General features: G+C 38.4%; 1 protein-coding gene and 1 long non-coding RNA gene across 19 annotated transcripts in view; one reads left to right on the top strand and one right to left on the bottom strand.

The window, feature by feature from the left end:
* The window catches only part of ppargc1a (peroxisome proliferator-activated receptor gamma, coactivator 1 alpha), a 446,776-nt gene that overhangs the window by 120,840 nt on the left and 305,304 nt on the right, over window positions 1–20,632 (bottom strand). The window lies entirely within an intron of this gene.
* LOC138757541 (uncharacterized) lies at window positions 4,768–8,175 on the top strand. 3 transcript variants are annotated; one of them, XR_011353665.1, is made up of 3 exons: window positions 4,768–4,783; window positions 4,978–5,119; window positions 7,868–8,175. It is a non-coding gene; the product is annotated as an uncharacterized lncRNA (long non-coding RNA). The 3 variants fall into 3 exon arrangements; XR_011353664.1 differs by lacking the exon at window positions 4,768–4,783 and adding an exon at window positions 4,810–4,911; XR_011353663.1 differs by lacking the exon at window positions 4,768–4,783 and having other exon boundaries at window positions 4,918–5,119.

Below are 20,632 nucleotides of genomic sequence, written 5' to 3'. Positions count from 1 at the left end.
CCCTGCTAGCTTCCTGCCTCTCAATCCATCAATGTCTCTCTTATCTTGTAAGTACAAGGATGCATTCACATCTTGTTACAGCCCTGCACAGGGTAACTCCTTACACATTCCCATCTCATGATGTTTTACCTAACAGGAGTACAAGGACACCTCCCCTTCTTGTTACAGCCCTGCACAGGGTAACTCCTTACACATTCCCATCTCATGATGTTTTACCTTACAATACAAGAGGTCATGGGTTGAGAGTTGACAGGCAAAGGTTTAGGAGTAACATGAGGGGGAACTTCTTTACTCAGAGAGTGGTTACTGTGTGGAATGGGCTTCCGGGAAAGGTGGTGGAGGCAGGGTCAATTTTGTCATTTAAGAAAGAGTTGGATGAGTATATGGATGGGAGGGGGATGGAGGGATATAGGCAGGGTGCTGGTAGGTGGGATTAGAGGAAGGTACTTGGATCAGTGCGGACTAGAAGAACCAAATTGGCCTGTTTCTGTGTTGTAATTATTATATGGTTATATGGTTATGGTTATAACTTTGGCCATTTATTACAGTAAACCTGGGATGCATTCATCAGGACCAGGGAACTTTCTAACTTTAGAGCCTCAAGTTTTCTGAGTACTACTTCTTTGGTGGTAGTTATTACATCCAGCTCCTCACCTCCCATCTCATCCATAACATCTTTCTTTTGCAAGTTCAACGTGACCGCCACCGTGAAGACTGACACATAATAATTATTCAAAGCGTCAGCCACTTCCTCATTATCCAAAATCAATTCCCCCTTCTCATCTTCCAAGGGACCAACTTTCATTTTAGCCACCCTTTTATGCTTTATATAATTATAAATTTTTTACTGTCTGTCTTTTCTCATAGTCTACCTTCCCTCTCTTTATTGCTCACTTCATGGTTCTTTTGTGCTTTTTGAAGTTTTCCTAATCTTCTATTTTCCCACTGCTGTTGGAGACTTTGTACGCACAACCTTTTAGTTTGATGCCTTCCTTTATTTCCTTGGTTATCCAAGGCTGGTTGTTCATGCCCTTACCATCATTGCTTTTAACTGGGATTTTCTTTTGTTGAGCAGCATGAAAAATCTCTTTGCAAGTCTTATACTATTCTTCAACCATCACTCCATATAGCCTGCATTCCCAATCTAACCTGGTCAACTTGTCCCTCATTCCCTTGTAATTCCCCTTGTTTAGGCATAACACATTGAGTTTAGACCAAACTATGCTAGGTAAATCTTACCTCAATATTTTTTTCCCCCACAGTCATCACATTCTCTGATTACATGACAGAATCCTTGGTCCCTGAGTATCATTTAAGCTAATTTGTAGGGAATCAAGGGAACAAACAAATAACTTAATAATTTCATTTAAGCTAATAATATATTATTTCCCCTATGCCATTTGCCTCAACTTCAAAGATTATGGAATATGTGATTTAGTAATCTATGATTTAAGATACAAACTGTCACATGGATTTATTAAGCATCAATGAAGAAAGCAAGGACATACTGTGAGATGAAAGTAATTTTGGGGTAACTAGTCAAGCTTTAATGATATATGCAGAATGTAAATACAAGGGATTATATTTGTGGACCAAGAAGAAAATTGGAACTGCAGGAAAACTCTTTCATCTAAACGATAACAGATTATCGGTTAGTACATATAGTAGAACAAAATAAATTTAATATATTTCAAAAAGGAATTTGATAGACCCTCCCCAACAAATGAGAATCATCTTAATTAAAAATGTACCAAGGAAACATAGTGATGGGAGCTAAGATAGACCACAGCTGTTTTTTTCTGAAACTGTTGTTTTGTTACCATGAACAAAATCTGCACGAATATGAACATTTAATATTGCTGAATTATTGGCATCAGTGTGATCATTTATTCCTCATCCATCACAGCCTTTCTCTAATCCATCTAATTTGAACATAATAAGGTGAACAATACAGTAATTAACCAAAAGGAAATATAAATATGTTTCTTTCAAAGTGAAAATGTGCAACCATTAATTGTACTTGAATTAAATATCACAATTTCTTCATCAAATACTTGACCATTCATAATATATATATAAGCCAAAAAGAATGTATAAAAGCTATCTCTGAACCTGTATCTTAATCCAAAATATATAAGAGAAAGAAATTAATTAATAGAGTGTTGCAATACAGGTATCTCCTGACTTGCGACCTATGCGACTTACATTCATCCGCATATACAGCTGAAAATTTGTTAAAAGAATGTTAAGAAAAAATATAAAATTTATGCAGTTTAAGTTGTACTTGACAAACTATAATAGGGATACAGGACATGTAAGAGCCAAAAATGTGCATACTTACCTTGTTAGTCAGCATCCTAGGGTCTGTAGGCTGGGCGTGGCCATATTGATTCCTGTGTGCATGCTCATTTCTTCGGTTGGGGCATGCGCAGTTCACGCTTTGGAGTTTGTTTGCCCATGCACAAGAGTTAAAGGCATGAATTCAATATCGCTAGGGCACTTAACTCTCATGCACCATGCAAACTCCAATACACGAACCTATCACACATGCACACGGGAATCAAGATGGCCGCGCCCACCTTCGGACCCCAGGATACAGACTAACAAGGTAAGTACACACATTTTGGTTCTTACATGTCCTGGATCTCTGTTATAGTTGTCAAATAGAACATAAACTGAGTAAGTTTTACATTTTTCTTTTTTTTTAACTCAAATGCTCAATTCTGACATAAGTCCATTCTGATATACTGTGACAGAATATAGATATGTTTTTGGAAAATAAAATGGTGAAGGGTTTATTAGTGTAGCTCACATACAAAACTTTAAAATAGATCTCATTTAAAATACTGGAGCTCTGCTAATGCTAGACATGTCGGGGCCTCAGAGCCTTTGCAAAAGCATTGGAGAGTGCCCAAAAGACTTCACTAATGGGTTGTTGTTTACAAAAAAGGCAACAGATGAAAGAGCTTGTCGGAGCTGCATTCTGTCTGGGGGCGTACTTGCTGTTCTAAGAGGGTCATGTGGTTTTGCAAGCAGAGAGAGTCAAACAGGCTTTTTTCTCTCAGAGAGAGAGAGAGAAACAACAATTAGTTCTACAGTTTTACAGTCAGCAGCAGCAACTGGAACTGGAAGAGGACAAGATGGCAAGCTTGTGGAAATCCCCATTTGGAAAGTGAGTGCTTAGTTCAGCCTAGTCAAAGCTCTTGTGGTTCATGCAAGAGGAGAGGACTGGTGTCTAATGTTTCACTTGGAATAAGTGAATCCAAAAGGAACTCTGTGATGACCTGAAAGAAAGAGGTTATCATCTGAGAACCCTGATGGGGCAGGTTTCTTCGGCAAGACAATGAAGTGGCTGATGGAAGAAAATCAGTTGTGGGTGTCTCCGTACAACAAATATCTCTCTGAAAACCGACAAGAACCTTCCTGAGCAGTAACCTTTTACCTTTCAAGCACCAAAACCTGGTGAACTTTATAAATGTTAAACCAGTATGAGGGCAGGATATTTCTGTTTTTTTCTCTCTCATTCAATAAAATAAAGCACGTTTTTTGCAAAATAAATAGAATGATTTTTTTCAATCCTGAATCTGGAAACAAGATCAGAATTCATCTCCATAGCTTTAATCCATGACTATATTTTTATTCAAGCAGAAGCAGTGCACAGGAAAGTCTACTACATGATGCCTAAAGTTGCAGACTTCAGAAGTAGAGAAGCATCCAAGGTATTCCACATACCAATGCTCAGTGACCTCTAATGTTGACCTCACCCATGAGGAAAAAATGAATGCTGATAACTGACTTTCAGTATTAATCCACTGAGTTTCAATATTAATATGCAAATTTGCAATGTTTCAAAACTATAAATCAATGCAAATATGCAACAAGATGCTCAACTGGATGCTTTTATGAGTTTTGACAATTTATTACAGACTGAAAGGGAAAGGAATACAAAACATTGCAAGTATGAAGAATCATGTATCATGAAGGCTATGCTAAAGTGCAAGCAGATTTTTTCCACTGAGATTAGGTGAGAGAAGGATTGGAGGTCATGGGATAAAGGTGAAAAGTAAGATGTTTAAAGGGAACCTTTTCATGCAGAGACTGGTGAAAGTGTGGTATAAGCTGCCATTGAAGTGGTGAATACAAGCTCAATTTAGAAAGTTAAGAAAAAATTGGATAGGTATATGTCTGGGAGGGATATGGAGGGCTTTAATTCCATTGCAGGTCAATGGGACTAGGCAGAATAAAAGTTTGACATGGATGATATGGGCTAATAGGCTTGTTTCTGTCCTGCACTGGTCTATGGTTCTATCCATGGATGAGCAATATGTAACGGCAAGACTAATCCCATTACATATCGGCATGGCAGGATCAAGCAAGATCTTGCTGATCAGAATAATCTCCAGTGATTACTTTTCCCTTTACTGGAAGGCCACTCTTGCAGATCAAAAGTATTCTGTAATTTAGTAGCATGGATTCCATGGTAGTTGGTATTCAGGCTACACAGAGGCAGAGGACTATTGCTGCCAGATAATTCAGGTAGCCTTTGGCAGCTGACTAAATTGGGCAAGTCTTTGTCTACTTCTTTGCTTATTTTAAACAATTTTTAGACATCCATGACATTCATAAACATTTTAAAACTGTAGCAAATAATTCCTATCAATAACTTCTTCAAAATTATGTTAAATAAAGTTGCTTGACCATCACCAATGAGGTAACTTATTATGACATAGATCAATAATTCAATGTATTGCACATTTCAATCTAAGTGTCATATTGTAATGAGGTAACAAAGACCAGTGGCCCCCCCCCACCCCCATCCCCCTTTACAGATTTCCCATATATATGCCACTCAGATGCTCTTTGCTTTATTTTTGATTTCTTTGGTCCTTCTTCAGTAACTGTTGCGACAATGTGAGTATAGTTGCAAAATCTGCATTGCTTCCATTTTATTCTTTGAATATTTACATCTACTTTCAGGCCAAAGTGCTCCTTTCGGTATGAAGCTTCTTTCAAATTCTACAATCCGTCTGTACCGCTTTCTGAACACCCAAGCTTGTTCTGGAGGAGGGGTTATGGCGTTGCCACATTTATTAGAGGAATCAAGGGAGAGGAGCCACAGGTACAACCAAAATATCCTCTATCTTTGGCACCTCCCATCCAGCCATTATTGAATCAATTTCACTAGTTCAAAATTAGTACCTAATGCTTGAACCTTTCTAACTAACCTCTTATGTGGGACCTTGTCGAAGGCCTTAATAAAATCCATATAGAAAAAATCCACAGCCTTCTCCTCATCAAATTACTTAGTGACTTCCTCAAAAAACTCTATAAGGTTTGTTAACCATGATCTACCAGGCCCAATACCATGTTGTCTACTCCTAATCAATCCTTGTCTATCCAAATAATTGTATATCCCATCTCTAAAAAAACTCTTCATTAATTTACCGACCACCAACGTCAGGCTCACGGGCCTATAATTACTAGGTTTACTTTGGAGCCTTTTTTAAACAGTTGAACAACATGAGCTACCCTCCAATCTTCCGGGTCCTCTCCCTTGGCTAATGACATTTTAAATATTTCTGTCAGAGCACCCAATATTTGTACACTAACCTCCCTCAGGTCCTAGGGAATATCTTGTCAGGACCTGGAGATTTATCCACCTTTATTCTCTTTAAAATAGCCAGTATTAATCTGTATATTTTCCATTACCTCACTACCAGATTTCTTAACTTCACCTGATTCAATATTCCTTTATTTAGTGAATATTGAAGAAAAAATATCATTTAAAATTTTCCCCATCCCTTCTCACTCGTTTCATAGCCTAACCTCTAATCCTCAAGGGCCAATTTTATCCTTCACTATTCTCTTACTTTTATGTATGTGCAGAAACCCTTTAGATTTATTTTTTTACCTTGCCTGCCAAAGCAGCCTCATATCTTCTTTTAGCTTTTCTAATTTCTTAAGCTTTTTTTGCAATTCAGTATTTATATTCCTCATCTATTCTCTGCTGTCTATACCATTTATACGCATCCCTCTTCCTCTGAATTCCCAATATCCCTTGAAAACCAAGGCTCCCTATATTTTCTAACCTTTCCTTTAATCCTCACAGGGTCTCTATACTCTCAAAATTTCCCCTTTGAATATCCTCCATTTATCTGTTGCATCCTTCCCTGAAAATAAATCATCCCAATCCACACCATCTAAATCCTTTTGCATCTCCTCAAAATTAGCCTTCTTCCAATCAAGATTCTCAATCTGAGGCCCGGCCCTATCCTTCTCCATTATTAACCTAAAACTAATAGTATTATGATCACCAGACCTAAAGAGTTCCTCAAAACAAACCTCTGTCACCTGTCCTACCTCGTTCCCCAATAGGAGATCCAATACTGTCCCCTCTCTAGTCGGTTCTTCTATGTATTGATTTAGAAAACATTCCTGAACACATTTGACAAACTCCAACCCATACTGCCCTTTTACAGTATGGACGTCCCACTCAATATTTGGAAAGCTAGAATTTACTACAATCACCACTTTGTGTTTACTACACATATATGCTGTCTCCTTACAAATTCCCTCAGCCCATTAGGGGTGAAACACTCCCATTAGTGTTTTCATGCCTTTCCCAATCCTCAATTCCACCCAAATAGCCTCATTGGATGAACCTGCTCATCTATCCTGCCATAGAATGTTTTCTCTAACAAACAGTGTGACTCCTCCACCTTTTATTTCCCCTCTTCTACCACACCTAAAGCAACAGAATCCTTGAACATTTAGCTGCCAATCATATCCCTCCTGCAACCAAGTTTCACTGATGGCTACAATATCATATTTCCATGTGTTAATCCATGCTCTAAGATCATCCACCTTACTTATAATGCTCTTTGCATTGAAATATGTACACTTGAGAGAATGCCCCCCACATTCACTCCTTTGATCATCATCTACTTTTTCTACCACTCTCCTTCATTCATTTTAACAATCTGGTTCCTCTCTCCCTTCAAATCCAGTTGTCCTTCTAGCCTAATCTTTGCACTCTCATTCTGATTTTTCCACCACCTGGCAAACTAGTTTAAACCCTCCCCAACAGATCTAGCAAACCTGCCTGCCAAGAGACTGGTCCCTTTCCAGTTCAGGTCCAGCATGTCCTTTTTGTACAGGTCAGACCTTCCCAATGATCCACAAATCTGAACCCAGGTCCCCTGCATCAACCACATCTTCCTATTCCTACCCTCTCTAGCGCGTGGCACAGTTCTTGGCTGAATTTATTTATTTATGTATCCTTCCCCATAAATGAGCAATCTGCTGTTGTGTCCTTGTTTACATTGATGCGCTGACCATTTAACCATACTTTTGTCTTGACGTTTTACGGCTTTCTGTCATTACCATGAGTAATAAAATTCCTGTCTTGTGACAATATTCCATTGACTACATTGGCTTCAATACTGTGTTCATATTCTCAAATAGCTCTTTCCTGTGAAAACTTCCCCTGTGTGAAGAAGTCACACTATTGGAGTTACTTTAGTTAATGACCTTTGTTTAAAACTTGAACGCTGAGGACACATGCCCTTTTACCTAACCTTTAAAAAATGTTGCTGTTTTAAATTAACATATATGTGATGTGTGCCTTTATCTCATCTCAAACTGCAACTGGATCCTTTTACACCAAAATTTTTCAGATTAGCTTTGGAATTCTAATCTTCACTATGACTTTCTAACTATGAGATGCACTCATATTTGTACTTTTCTTTGGACAAAAAAACTTTGGCTTTCTTGAAAACAATATAAATTTCACAATATGATGTGTACAAGATTAAATATGAACAAATATGCCTAATACTTTGTTCATTTTTCCCCCTACATTTTACAGATGCTCACTCACGTGTTAGGAATGATTAAGCTTGAGGTGGATGTGAAATATCCCTGGTAGCGAAGGAAAGAAGTGGAGTGGTGCTGGAGATACAGCCAATTCTTAATCCTTGACCAAAATCACCCAGACAAGGGGCTGGATCATGGACTCAGATTTCTACAATTCCCAATATGCACCCTCTTTCCCATAGGAAGATGTCTGGAATTTCCCACCCCACAAGCAGACAGTTTTCCTGCTGTCATACACTATAAAAGGACTTTAATCTATTTTAAAAAGTTTAAAGACCTGACAGCTTTTCTGTGGATTAACTATCGGTTTGCTCAGTTATTTCATGGTTGTTTGTATAACCTTGCGATGTGCAAATTAATCGTAATACCTCCTATGTTATTAGACTTCACAAAGTACTTCATTGACTGCAGTGTTTTCTGACATGTTCTAAAAGTGGTTCTATAGAAAAAATGAGGATTTTTTCTTTACAAAAAATGGAGCTTGGTACTTCAGTAATGAATCATCAGATTGGACCTCAGCAGTGCAGAAGGAGGATTAATTCACAAAATATACTTGCAAAGAGAACATAACTATTCCATGAATCAAGCAAAAACAATGTACTACTGAGCATTCATCAGTATTAATAATCCATTAACCTTTCCAGGTACCTGATATTTCAAAATCAAAATTAATTTATTTTTACCTCAAGTAATAATTCCATACACCATTAAAAAGTTAAATTGTTGAAACATGTTCCTTAGTTGAGAATTGTTCTGGTTTTTGGATCCACTATGAAGGCTTAGCTCATTAAAACCTATAAATTGCATTAAATTCATTCAATTTGGAACAGTAATGAAAGGTCATCGTGTTCAATTTAAAGCTAATTCATTGATAAAATGTAAAGGAACACCTGTAACTAAAAGTGATCTTATCTGGCTCAGTCACTTTAGTTCTGATTGCAAACATAAAGTTGCTGATTATCAAGTAACTTAAACCTTTATCTTAAAGCTTTGCCTTGAACCAGATTTAATTTTAACTATAAAGGACAACTAAAGACTGAAGCAAAATAGGAACAGGTTGCTTCTATTTACTGAGGTGTTACTAGAAGTTATACATTCTTCATAATAAGCAGTCAAGAAATGTTTTTTGTAGTTTTATTTGGAGGACAATCCTCTGTTGACCAATTTTTAAAAAAAACTCTATTTGCCCTCCTGCTATTGCATGCAATAGCAAAATCACTGAAAGCATCAAATCTGCCCTCTAAATGGAATTGACATGCCCCTCAGGAGATCATGCACTGTTAACAGTATATGAAACAGTAGCCATGGTTGTTTGATTTTGCCTTTGGATAGGTGGAGAAAATCATAGTAATTTCTGAAAATATCTGAGAAATCTTTGATCATAACAATGAGAAGTCACATTCAAGTAGTGCCTTTAATAATTAAGCCACATTGACCATCGCCAGTGGGCTGATAACGCCTCAAACCGTGCATCTTGGCGCCTCACAGTTCGGCGGGCAGAAACCTCCTTTGAAGAAGACTGCAGAGCCCACCTCACTGTCAAAAGACAAAGGAGGAAAAACCCAACATCCAACCCCAACCAACCAATTTTCCCTTGCAACCGCTGCAACTGTGTCTGCCTGTCCCGCATCGGACTTGTCAGCCACAAACGAGCCTGCAGCTGACGTGGACATTACCCCTCCATAAATCTTCATCCGCGAAGCCAAGCCAAAGAAAAACATTTCACAGTACAACACCAAGGATACAGAGCTAAAAACAGATGGATATTGATATGAAATATCAAGAAAAGTGACCATGACTTTATTCATAAAGTGAAGTTTGGCATTCAGTTTAAAAGGAGGGAAAGGTGTGGAGGACAGGAGAGTTTCTAGAGAAATTGGAGGCAATGATTTAAGTACAGTTGCCAGCAGCAACTCAAAGGGAATGGAATCCATGATATCAGAGGGCCATTCTTTAAAAAGGTTCTGATCTACTAGGGACTGGCAAAAGGTAGGAAGGGAATAGAAATCATGAGGTGAAATGCTCTTTGACCTACCATAAATGTAGGGCCAGGGAACTACAGCCAATGTTGACATCAGAAGAGGAATGATGGGTTAGTAGCACTTATAATGGGATAGGGTACAAATGGCAGGTATTCTGAAGGTTTAGAAGAGTGAAGACTGGGGTTCCAGCCAGGAAAGCACTATGACAGGGGTGACAAAGGAATGGATGCAACTATCAGCAGGAGATGGGATGAGGGATAGATGGAAGTGAGAGAAGTTATTTAAATGGAAGTCAGCATATCTTTGCAATGGAGAGGATATAGGTTAAAAAGGTTAGCCTCGACTCAAAGAGTTAAAGAGCATTTAATATCCTGGTTGGTGTGTGGAAGACTTTGTGTTAAAAACTTTTTGTTTGTTCTTTAAGCCATTTTGGTCAAAAGCTGCCAATAACATCAAGGTCTACCCTCCACTACACATGTATAAAACTGTAGAGGAGAGAGTAGATAATCACAATTTGCTTGGAGTCCACTTAACTAATGACCTATCATGAACACACAACATCTCCTCACTTGTCAGTAAGTCTCAACAGTGACTGCACTTCCTAAGGAGACTGAAGCAGACAAGGCTACTGGCCACCTTCATGTCAACCTTCTACAGGAGCTCTATTGGGAGCGTATGACCAGCTATATCACAGTGTGGTACAGTTTCTGCAGAAACATGGATCAAAGGTGAATCCACAGGACCTAAGAGTGGCAGGGAGGATCATTGGAGTCTCCCTAGCTGCCATTGACATGATCTATCAGGATCGTTGACTGAAGAGGGTGCACAAAATCGTTGAGGACCCCTTTCCACCATGCATACAGCAGGAATATCAGGTCCAGCACTAACAGACTGAGAAACAGCTTCTTCACGTAGACAGTGAGAAAGCTGAACGGCCAAAGGAATTGCTTACACTAACCATCTGAGACTCTCTTGTTTACAAAACAATATTTGTTTTTATGTATGGATGCTTGTCCTGCATCTGTATTGTTTTGGTGTGTGTCTGCATGTTTTGCATCAAGGACCAGAGAAGGCTGCTTCGTCAATTGTACTTGTCACTTTTCATCAGTTGCAATCAGATGATAATAAACTTAAATGTGACCTAACTTGAAGGAGAGTGTCTCTCATCCTAACATGGAGTTCAACCTCTTTGCCTCTGACATGGACTTGAACCATAATGAAGAATGGAGTTAGTGGTTCTGGTGAAACAATGATTAGTAAATACAATTTGATAGCCATGTTTATATCAGCTGACATCACATTGTTGATCATTTGAAGTAAATTGTAAGCAATCAATTATGTTGGCCTTGTACTGCTATTTGTTGGCAGGACAGTCCTGGGCAAACTTCTCTTTTGTTAGGTATACTGATGTGGTCATAAGTTTGAAGCTATATATAGATGGTGACTACAACCCTTCAGTACTACAACCAGATATTTAAATGGCCATAAATCCTTTTGGAATAACAACCACTCCAAACATTGTTGATGCCCTTGGCCTTTCACTGAATCTAGTACAGGTACTTCTTTCTTGATATCATGCCAAATGAATGGTCTTGGCTGCAGGCTGGCCTCTGTGTTCAAGGGAATCCCAATTGGAAACTAGGAAGCATTATCCACCTTTGCTCTCTGCCAAAGGATGGCTGTAAATATTCCTATTTTATATTTTGCATCCACATAGGATAGATCTTACAATCCACATGAATCTTACAACCAATGGATCAGATGGAAGATTTGTAATCCCACATTTAGTCATGAATGATGCTGGATAATTAAACAGCTATGAGGGTAGGAGGGAAGGAGACTTCAAGAATATTTTCATCTTTTTTGATGTTGGAGCCCAGCATGAAAGTGCCAAAGTCAAAGCCAAAGAATTCAGTCAGAAGTACTGAACAAATGACTCATCTCTGTTTCTTCCTGATATTCCCACAATCACAGAAAACAGTTTCCTGCCAAATTGATTTACTACAAGAGATTGCAAGGAACAGCTGAGAGAAAGAAATGGATACAGCAAAAATTGTCATCAGATAACATCCCAAATGTCTCAGGATGTTGCCAAGTATACAATGGCTGAAGTAGTAAAAGTGGGACTTCTACATGGTCATAACATGAAAATTGCCAAAACGTTTGCACCCCAGACATATGTATTGCTGAGAAAGGGATGGAAAACTGTTCCCTCTTGCTGGATTTATCATCACCTGTTGCAGCCCAGTCTGCCAGTTATAACCTTCATGACCCATCTAGAATGGTAATTGGTGGGACTTGTGAGCCACACTTGCTGACAGAACTTCTCCACTCTTGCATTTTCTAACCTCAGGGCTTCTTCAAAGTGATTAAAATGGAGGAGACATGAAGTGCAATTTGTTTTATTTTATGGAGTAAAACATGTAAGTCTGCAGACACTGTGATTGAAGTAAAAACATAATGCTGAAAAAGCTCAGCAGGTCAAACAGAGAACTTTATATAACAAAGCTAAAGTTACATGCTTTGGGTCTGAGCCCTTCATCAAGGTATGAGCAAAATGTAGGAAGGCGCTTCAATAAAATGGTGTAAGGGAGGAGTAGGGCGAAGACCACAGGCTCACAGGCAAGAAGTAATAGGTAAGGAGGGCACAACAGCAAACAGGAGGAGGGGTGGCTCTATGAATGGAGAGGGAAGGGGGTGGAGAGGTGAAGGAAAGGAGACAAAGCAAAGGAAGTGAGAGAGATGGAGAGTAATCTAGCAGAAACCGGGAAATTAATGTTAATGGCATCTGGTTGGAAAGTGCACAGACAGAATATTGAGTATTGCACCTCCAATTTACAGGTGGCCTTGGTTTGGCAATGTATGAAGCCATGGACAGATATATCTGCATAGGAGTGGGGCACAGAATTGAAATGGTTGGTCACTGGGAGAGCCCTGTCATTGATGTGGACAGAGCAAAGGTGCTCAAAGAAGCAATCTCCCAGTCCGCATCCATTCTCTCCGATGTAGAGAAGGCCATCTCAGGAGCACCGGATGTAGTAGATGACTCCCACAGATTCACAAGTTAAATGTTGCTTCACTTAGAAGGACTGTTTGGGTCTGGATGGTGGTGAGGTTGGCACTTTCTGTGGTTGCAAGGGAAGGTGACAAAGGGGCAATTAGTAGGAAAGGATTGAACGAGGCAGTCATAGAGGACGGTGTCCCTGCGGAAAGTGGAGATGAGAGGGGAGGGTACGATATGCCTGTTGGTGGGTTCATGTTGTAGGTGATGGAAAGTGCAGAGGATAATACATTGGATGTGCAGAATGGTAGGGTGGTAGGTGAGATGAAGGGGAATTCTGTTTTTGTTGCATTTAGAGTCAATGGGGAGCCAGGTCAGATATGCGGGAAATGGAAAGATATGGGGAAGGGCTGTGCTAATAGTGTCCACGGGGATTTTTTTTTATATACCTTTTGAATTTTATACTTTTTGGGGGGATTATAATAGGGATTCTTGGTATATCTATCTGAAATCATGGGAAACAACTTATTTTCTTGGATCATGAGATAAGGATCATGAGTTTAATGTCATTTTCATTGTACAATGTATATATGGACTGAAATACTTGCTGCATCCTGACAGCTACTTTGTAAAAATAAAACTACAAAAACAACTGCAATCATACACTTAATTTAAATAAAGGAAACAATAAATACAAAGTAGATAAATAATAAATATTCACATTTATCCATGTGCAAAAAAAAGTGATTTTGCAATAGTGCAATTGTGTTCTCAGAACCATCCCTGATTAGGGTAACAAGGGGATGTTCAAGTGCATGATAACTGCTGAAAAGAAACTGTTCTTGAATCTATAGGTGCTGGTCTTCAGGCTTCTGTATCTTCTATTTGAAGGTAGCAATGAAAGAGTTTGTGACCATGGTGATGAGGTCCTTAATGATGTTGACTGCTCCTCGCATAAATATCTTCAATGGATTGGAGGTTGGAGCCTTTGATGGTCATGTTTGTTACTTTTCTGAAGCCTTCTGCATTTCTGAGCAGTTAAATTCCCCAACCAGGCTGTGATGCAACCTGTCAGTACATTTTTCATAGTGCACCTGTAGTAGTTTGATAGAGAATTTTATGACATCTTTTCAGACTCCTGAGAAAGTCGAGGTTTTGATATGATTTCTTCTTGGTTGTCTCATTGTGTTGATTCCAGTACAGGAAATAAGAACTTGCAGGAATATGAAGTTTTTAACCCCCTCCACATCCATCAATCAATGCAGACAGGTGTGTGGACCTTTAGATTCACATTTGTTACCTGGTGAAGCATCAAAACCTGCCTTGTTATATAGTAACTGGTCTGCAATGAATAAATATTGCACCATAATATCATAAATGCTATCGTTTCAGGAGTTCAAGTCATTTATCTGACCTGGACCCTGTTTATGAGATATATTAGCCAAAATTCCAATGCAAGAGCCATTTTTCAGGCAAAGGAGGGTGACACCCACCTCAGAAATCTCCACTGGTGACCCTATCTCTCAAGAGTATTCTTTTAAGGGTCAGATATAAGCTCATCCCCTACCTGAAAAGATAAAGGAAAGTATATGTTGCAAATCCAGAAGTAAACTTCCTACAACTTCCTACTACCCCATTCTCTGATGTTTTCTTAGAGCTTCCTACAATTCCCTACTAAAACTGAAACAGGACGCTGGGGAAATCCATTTCAAATTCAATTCCACGATGTTTAGAAGCCTAAAGGAAAGATGTGATATGTTTCTCTTTGGGGCAAAGCTGGCTACATAACCAGGAGTGAAGGTGTCAATGCCCTAAAAATTTACCACAAATGGTTTATAATAATGAATTTCATAGAAACAATCAAAAGCCTGATCCCGCTGCAAGTGAGCTATGAATCTCAACTCCTAAATGGGAATACTGCTAGGTATTATTTTTCACAATGTGCAATACATTGGAAATTGTTGAAGTAAATTGTTCAGGTGCTCTGATATGAATACATTGCAAGGTCTTTGCAAAGACAATATTATATGTGCCGTCTGCCTTAAAGCAATTAAAAAGAACAAATGTATTTAGCTTCAAATCTTAGTTTTTGCATATTTAGGCACATTTCATTCTTACCCAATGTTTAAACTAAGAGAGATTAGTACACCAGAAAATTAGATAACCCTATTTATTGGGAATAATATAAAAATGCTGCAAACTGGGAACAATTTATTAATATTAGTGATATTAATAGCAGGATGATTCATTGTTCTCTTTTTGAAACAGCAAATGTTCTTTTTTTCAAAAAAAAAGTTCATTTTGGCCTGGCCAATTTACACCATGCAGGGAAAGAAATAAATCTGAACATTGCTTTAAGATAGATTTGTATTCACTGCAAATGTCCAAAACAAGACAAAAGTTAGAAAGCTTATGGCTAAACCAATGGACTAGGTTAGTGAGATACAAAACTTAAAAGGATCTAAGATAACCTTTACTCCCTGGCTATATATAGTACATGAAAAATACATATCTTGTGTATTGCTGATACATTATCATATGAAAGGAATAGATTTGTCCTTTATAGCAACCTAATAATTGCATTTTTTAATATCATGCAGGTTTGGTTGCATCTAAAATCTAAAATGCACAAACCTGGTTTATAAAGTGTAATGTAGAAGGATTTTAAAATGAGTCCCATTGCTGAGAATTTGCTATGACTTGATTGACAGTGGCAAGGCATTTTTAATCACTTTTTTCACACTCAATGGAGATGACACTGACTTGTAAGACAGCTGACATGATGCCACTGTGCATTTGGATTGTAACCACAGTACAGTGTGTCCTCTATGACAGAACTGAAGGCCTTTTATAATTAGATTGACCATTTGTCTCTAGTTTTATTAAGGATCAGAAATTCAAGTTTCCAGCAAGATGATAACAATTGCGCTTTAGTAGTAGTTTAGTACTGCCAAATTGCAGCAAATTAGGTAGCCCATGGTTTGGCTAAGGTGGGTGTGAACTGAAACCTGGAATGTCAGGATTGCCAAATGAAATGGTAGTGAATGGGGTGGAATGTTTGCGCAACAGGACTGTGACCTGCACATTTGTAATATTCACATCATGTGCCCGGGAGTGGAAGACAAAGACTGAGAGAGCGGTTAAACATTAAATTTGACACAACAGCTGTTTCATCCCAATTCAAACACATAAGCAAAGGCACAGTTGAAACAGGATCTAGTTGGTTCTGTGCGGAAACACACAGACAATCTGAATGAATGAATGCCACAAAAAATTTGTGGAAAATAATTCTTGCATGCCAAACCCTTGAAACTTTATTAGGTCATGAAAAGAATAGTTTCATTTAATATAAAGCAATTCATTTGCGATTGCTTGTGATGGAGCCAAGTAAAAATAATTACTTTTTTTAATAGTGAGATGTTTTGATCAAGCCTTCAATGCAAAGAAGTACATTTGTACCTTCCTCTATTTTCGTCTGTCATCCTGCTTTTTATATTTCACTCACTCTCAAATTGCAAAAATCAATATTGAATAATTTTAGCAGTTATTTTTTTCAAAAAAACAATTTTCAACAACAGTAAAAATTAAATGTTTTGAAACGTAGTGGCTTCAGGATAAATGCCTTACTTCTGATTAGAAATCTGGTTGGAAATAAATGAGTGTCAAAAATCATCTGCATCAAATCATGACATGGGCAGAAATTTGACTTCTGCACTTCAAAGCATAACTGACTTAATTAATGCTCCACATACTCTTTTTAATCAAGGCCAAAATGAGCCTTCAGAGCTACTTATTGTGCTTGCTGACTTCTTAGGTTTCACATACCAGAGGACCCCCCCCCCCCCGCCCCCCCACCCACCATTCTTCTCTACTGCAACATTTTATGGTATCACTACATTTAAATAAGAACTTGCTTTTATTATCCATAGTGGATAATCCTGCATTTTCCAGATTCTTTTATTGTCATGTAATAAAACAAATGTAATATTATACAGAATTGCCTTTAGTCTGTCGTAAGGTAGACAAAGATTTACCATCAGCAGAAATTGTCTGGCACCCTTCACAGTCAGAGAAAGAGGACCAAAATAAATTCCCTTCAGAGTAACTGAATGTCCATGGATTCACCTCCAGTGTTCCCACAGCCTCACACAGACTTCAATCCAAACTATCAGGAGCCTGAACTCCAGATCCAAACCTTCAAATGATCAGGAAGCCTTCAGTGCCCTCACCACCTCTCATATCTCAGTTCCAATACCTGGTGCCCCTTCAACCAGTCTCGAGCCAGTCTACAACGGTCCACAGCCTAGGATGTCATTTGACCACAGTCTCCATCAGCCTGCAGCCTGTGTGGGTTCCTCACTTCTAGTCAGCAACAACCACCCACCTGTGTGTTCTTCAGTCGCAGATGCGCACCATCCCATAGGGCTGATTTTTCAGCTTTTCCTTCTCAGGTGGGGGAGGGGGGAGGGAGGGGATGGTCTCTCTATTTTAAGGTGCCCTGTGCCAGTCCTCTGCTTCCACAGAGTCTTCAACTCCTCGAGGTCGCTGTCAGCCCAGGCTCCACCATCTTGGCCCCAAACCTGGAGTTGCAGGATTTTAAAATAAACCACCATCGGCTCCTTTAAAGGCCAATTTAAAGCCTTTATAGAGCTATTGATAGTTGGACTGGGTGATAATACCCCATAGCCGAGTGCTGTGTCCCCACTTCCAACTCTCCCTGGGTCCACATCAGCGACAGCGCTGCCATAGCTGCAGCACCACAATTTTTAAAATTCCAGATACTAACTTCTTGTCCAATCACTTAACTTACTATCTACCTACACATCTTTGTATTATTAGCAAATCTGGCAACATAACACTCCGTTCCTTCGTGCAAATCATTAACAGTGATTATAAATAGTTGAATCCTCAGCACTGATCCCTGTGGCACCCCAGGAATTGAATGGCAATCCAAAAGTAACCCATTTTACCTCACTATCTGATATCTGTTAACTGTGCCTCTATTTACCTCATTATTTCACCTCAACCTCATGTGATTTTAGTTTGGTGTGGCATCTTATTAAAGTGTCTGAAAATTGAAAGACACTACATCTACTCATTCCTTTTTATCCACCCTGTTTGTTACAACTCAAAGAACCTCTAGCAAATTTCTCAATGGTAATTTCCTTTCCATCAAACTATGGTGCCATTGTTTAATGACTTTCTTAATGCCCTATAAATACCTCCTTGACAACAAATTCCAGCATTTTCCTGATGACAGGTTAGGCTAAGTGACCTAGAGAATCCTGCTTTCTTTCTCCCTCCTTTCTTGAACATTTATGATTTTCGATCATTTCAGACCTGCCCAAAATATTCAGAATTTTAGGATGCATATCTTCAGGTCCCAGGTACTTGCAGACCTTTATCTCCCAATGGTGTGTGTGGTGTTGTTAATTTATGATAGGAATTGTTTTAACTTCCTTCCTCCCTACAGCACTTTAATTATCTATTATTATGGGAATGTCTTCAGTGATTCTATTGTGAAAACTGATCCAAAATAATTATTTAGAAACTGCTGTTTCTTTATTTCTCATTATTGAATTCCCAATCTTACCATCCAAGCTACCATTGTTTACTATCTTCTTTTTCATCCATCTGTAAATGCTCTGTCTATTTTAATATTACTTACTAATTTACTTTCATGTTCTAACTTCTTCCTCTTATTTTAGTCATTCCTTAATGGTTTCTAAATATTTCACAATGTTCTAGCCTGCCACAAATCTTCAAACACTGGGCATAAATTAATGCATCTCAATAGTTATAACACAATACAAATCATCTTCTTTCATGTGAATTTTTATCCTCAGCTTCAGTTTATGTAGTTGTAGTGTCAGAAAATTTAAGACTTTGTCCTGGGTTCTCCATTGGTAATTATACTACAGTATCTTAAATATGATAATAGATAATAATGTGCTATTTATACAGATATTACCACAATCTATACCTCATGTAAGATTATTGTTCGATGCTACCTTGCACAGATCTAAATTAGCTACAGTATATATGAGGTATGTTATGCTTCCAAACTGAATTTTAAGTGGAATAAGCAGGAAACTAATGTCTTTGCTATCACTTTAAATGTGCCAGATGATTCATTATAATTTAGAAATTGTATAAACTAATTGTTGTCATTCCCAATGTGTATGTACTACATACTCCAAAAACTAAAGATTAACTTGCTTGAGAATTATATGTTGTGTTTCCCTGTTACTAAATATTATTTAAAATCCTCATCACTTCCTCTGTTACACTGATGACTGCATTGGGGCTGCTTCCTGTACATGTCCAGAACTCATCCATTTTATTAACTTGGCTATTAACCTTCAACCCACTCTCAAATTCACTTAGAACATTTCTGACACTATTCTCCACTTTCCAGATCTCTCTGTCTTCAGACTCATAGACTCATAATTATAGAGCATGGCTCTTCAGCCCAAAGAGCCAACTCTGACCAAAATGTCCCACTGACACTCATTCAACCTGCTTGCATTTAGCCCATATCCCTCTAAACCTATTCTACCTGGTTAAAGGCCCATTAATGGAAGCACAATAGAAGAACTCATAGACTGCAGTAAGACCTTTGACATGGTACACTTATCCAAAAACTAGAGCCATGTTATCTAGGGCAGACCAGCAAATTGGATCCAAAATTGGCATGGTAATAGAAGGCAGAAGATTACTTTTGTGCTTGGATAAAATGGAATGAGTAGATGGTGTGTATTTCAATTTTCAGAGACTGTTTATTAAGTTGACGATACCTCCTGTCATCCCTTTCTTCCAGTTTCTCCACTTCCACAACGTGCGCTGAAAATGAGGCAGTCCATTCCAAGACATCAGAAATGCTTTCCTTTTAACAGAACGCGGGATCCCCTCTGATGTGGAGAATAGAGACATCGCTAGCATTTCATGTTTCAGAGTTTTGCTCCCAACCCTCTTCCTACAAACAGAACAGAGATAGGACTCCCCTTACACCTTTCATCTGACCAGTCTCAACATTCAGCACGTTGTCCTTCAACATTTCTGTCAGTTGCAACTAGAGCCCACCATCGGCCATATGTACCACTCCCCTCCCCATTTCACCTTTTGCAGAGATTGCTCCCTCCATGACTCGCTTGTCCACTCATCCCTCCTCACCCACCTGTCCATGAACCCTGGTATTTTCTCCTGCAACTACAGAAATGCAATACTTGCTCTTCCACCATCCTAGAACCTAAACAGTCCTTCCAGGTGAGGCAAAGATTCATGTATACCTCCTCCAAAAAATGGGTCCTGATGAAGAGTTCCCACCTCAAACTCTTTTTCTCCTTCTGATGTTACTCAATCCATACAGTTCCTCCGGCAGATTGTCCTTTTGCCTAAAATCTTTTAGCTGATTTTGTACCATACAAGTTCTACTCTGAAATTGCTTTTTTGTAATACTGTCACAATTCAAGTTAAATAGGTTTTGGGTAAATATAAATAGTTAAAAAGGTCTTGGTGTAATTACAAAATAATTATTGCCCATAATTTGGAATTAAAAAATGGCAAACATTCTTTTTCATTTTTTATAATATTTGTATTGGTTTTTATATACATAAACATGCATATATAATACATTTATAAAATGATCAATAAAAATTGTAAGTTACATAGCTCAACAAATTATAAATGCATATAAAGCACATCCATAATATATAAAACAGACACATCTAATAATTTTAACATGGATAGTTGTATCTCTAAACCCTATCCCCTT

Source organism: Narcine bancroftii, chromosome 3, assembly GCF_036971445.1.
Source record: "Narcine bancroftii isolate sNarBan1 chromosome 3, sNarBan1.hap1, whole genome shotgun sequence".
Taxonomy (NCBI): Eukaryota; Metazoa; Chordata; class Chondrichthyes; order Torpediniformes; family Narcinidae; genus Narcine; species Narcine bancroftii.
This window is presented reverse-complemented; position numbering and strand designations above follow the sequence as displayed.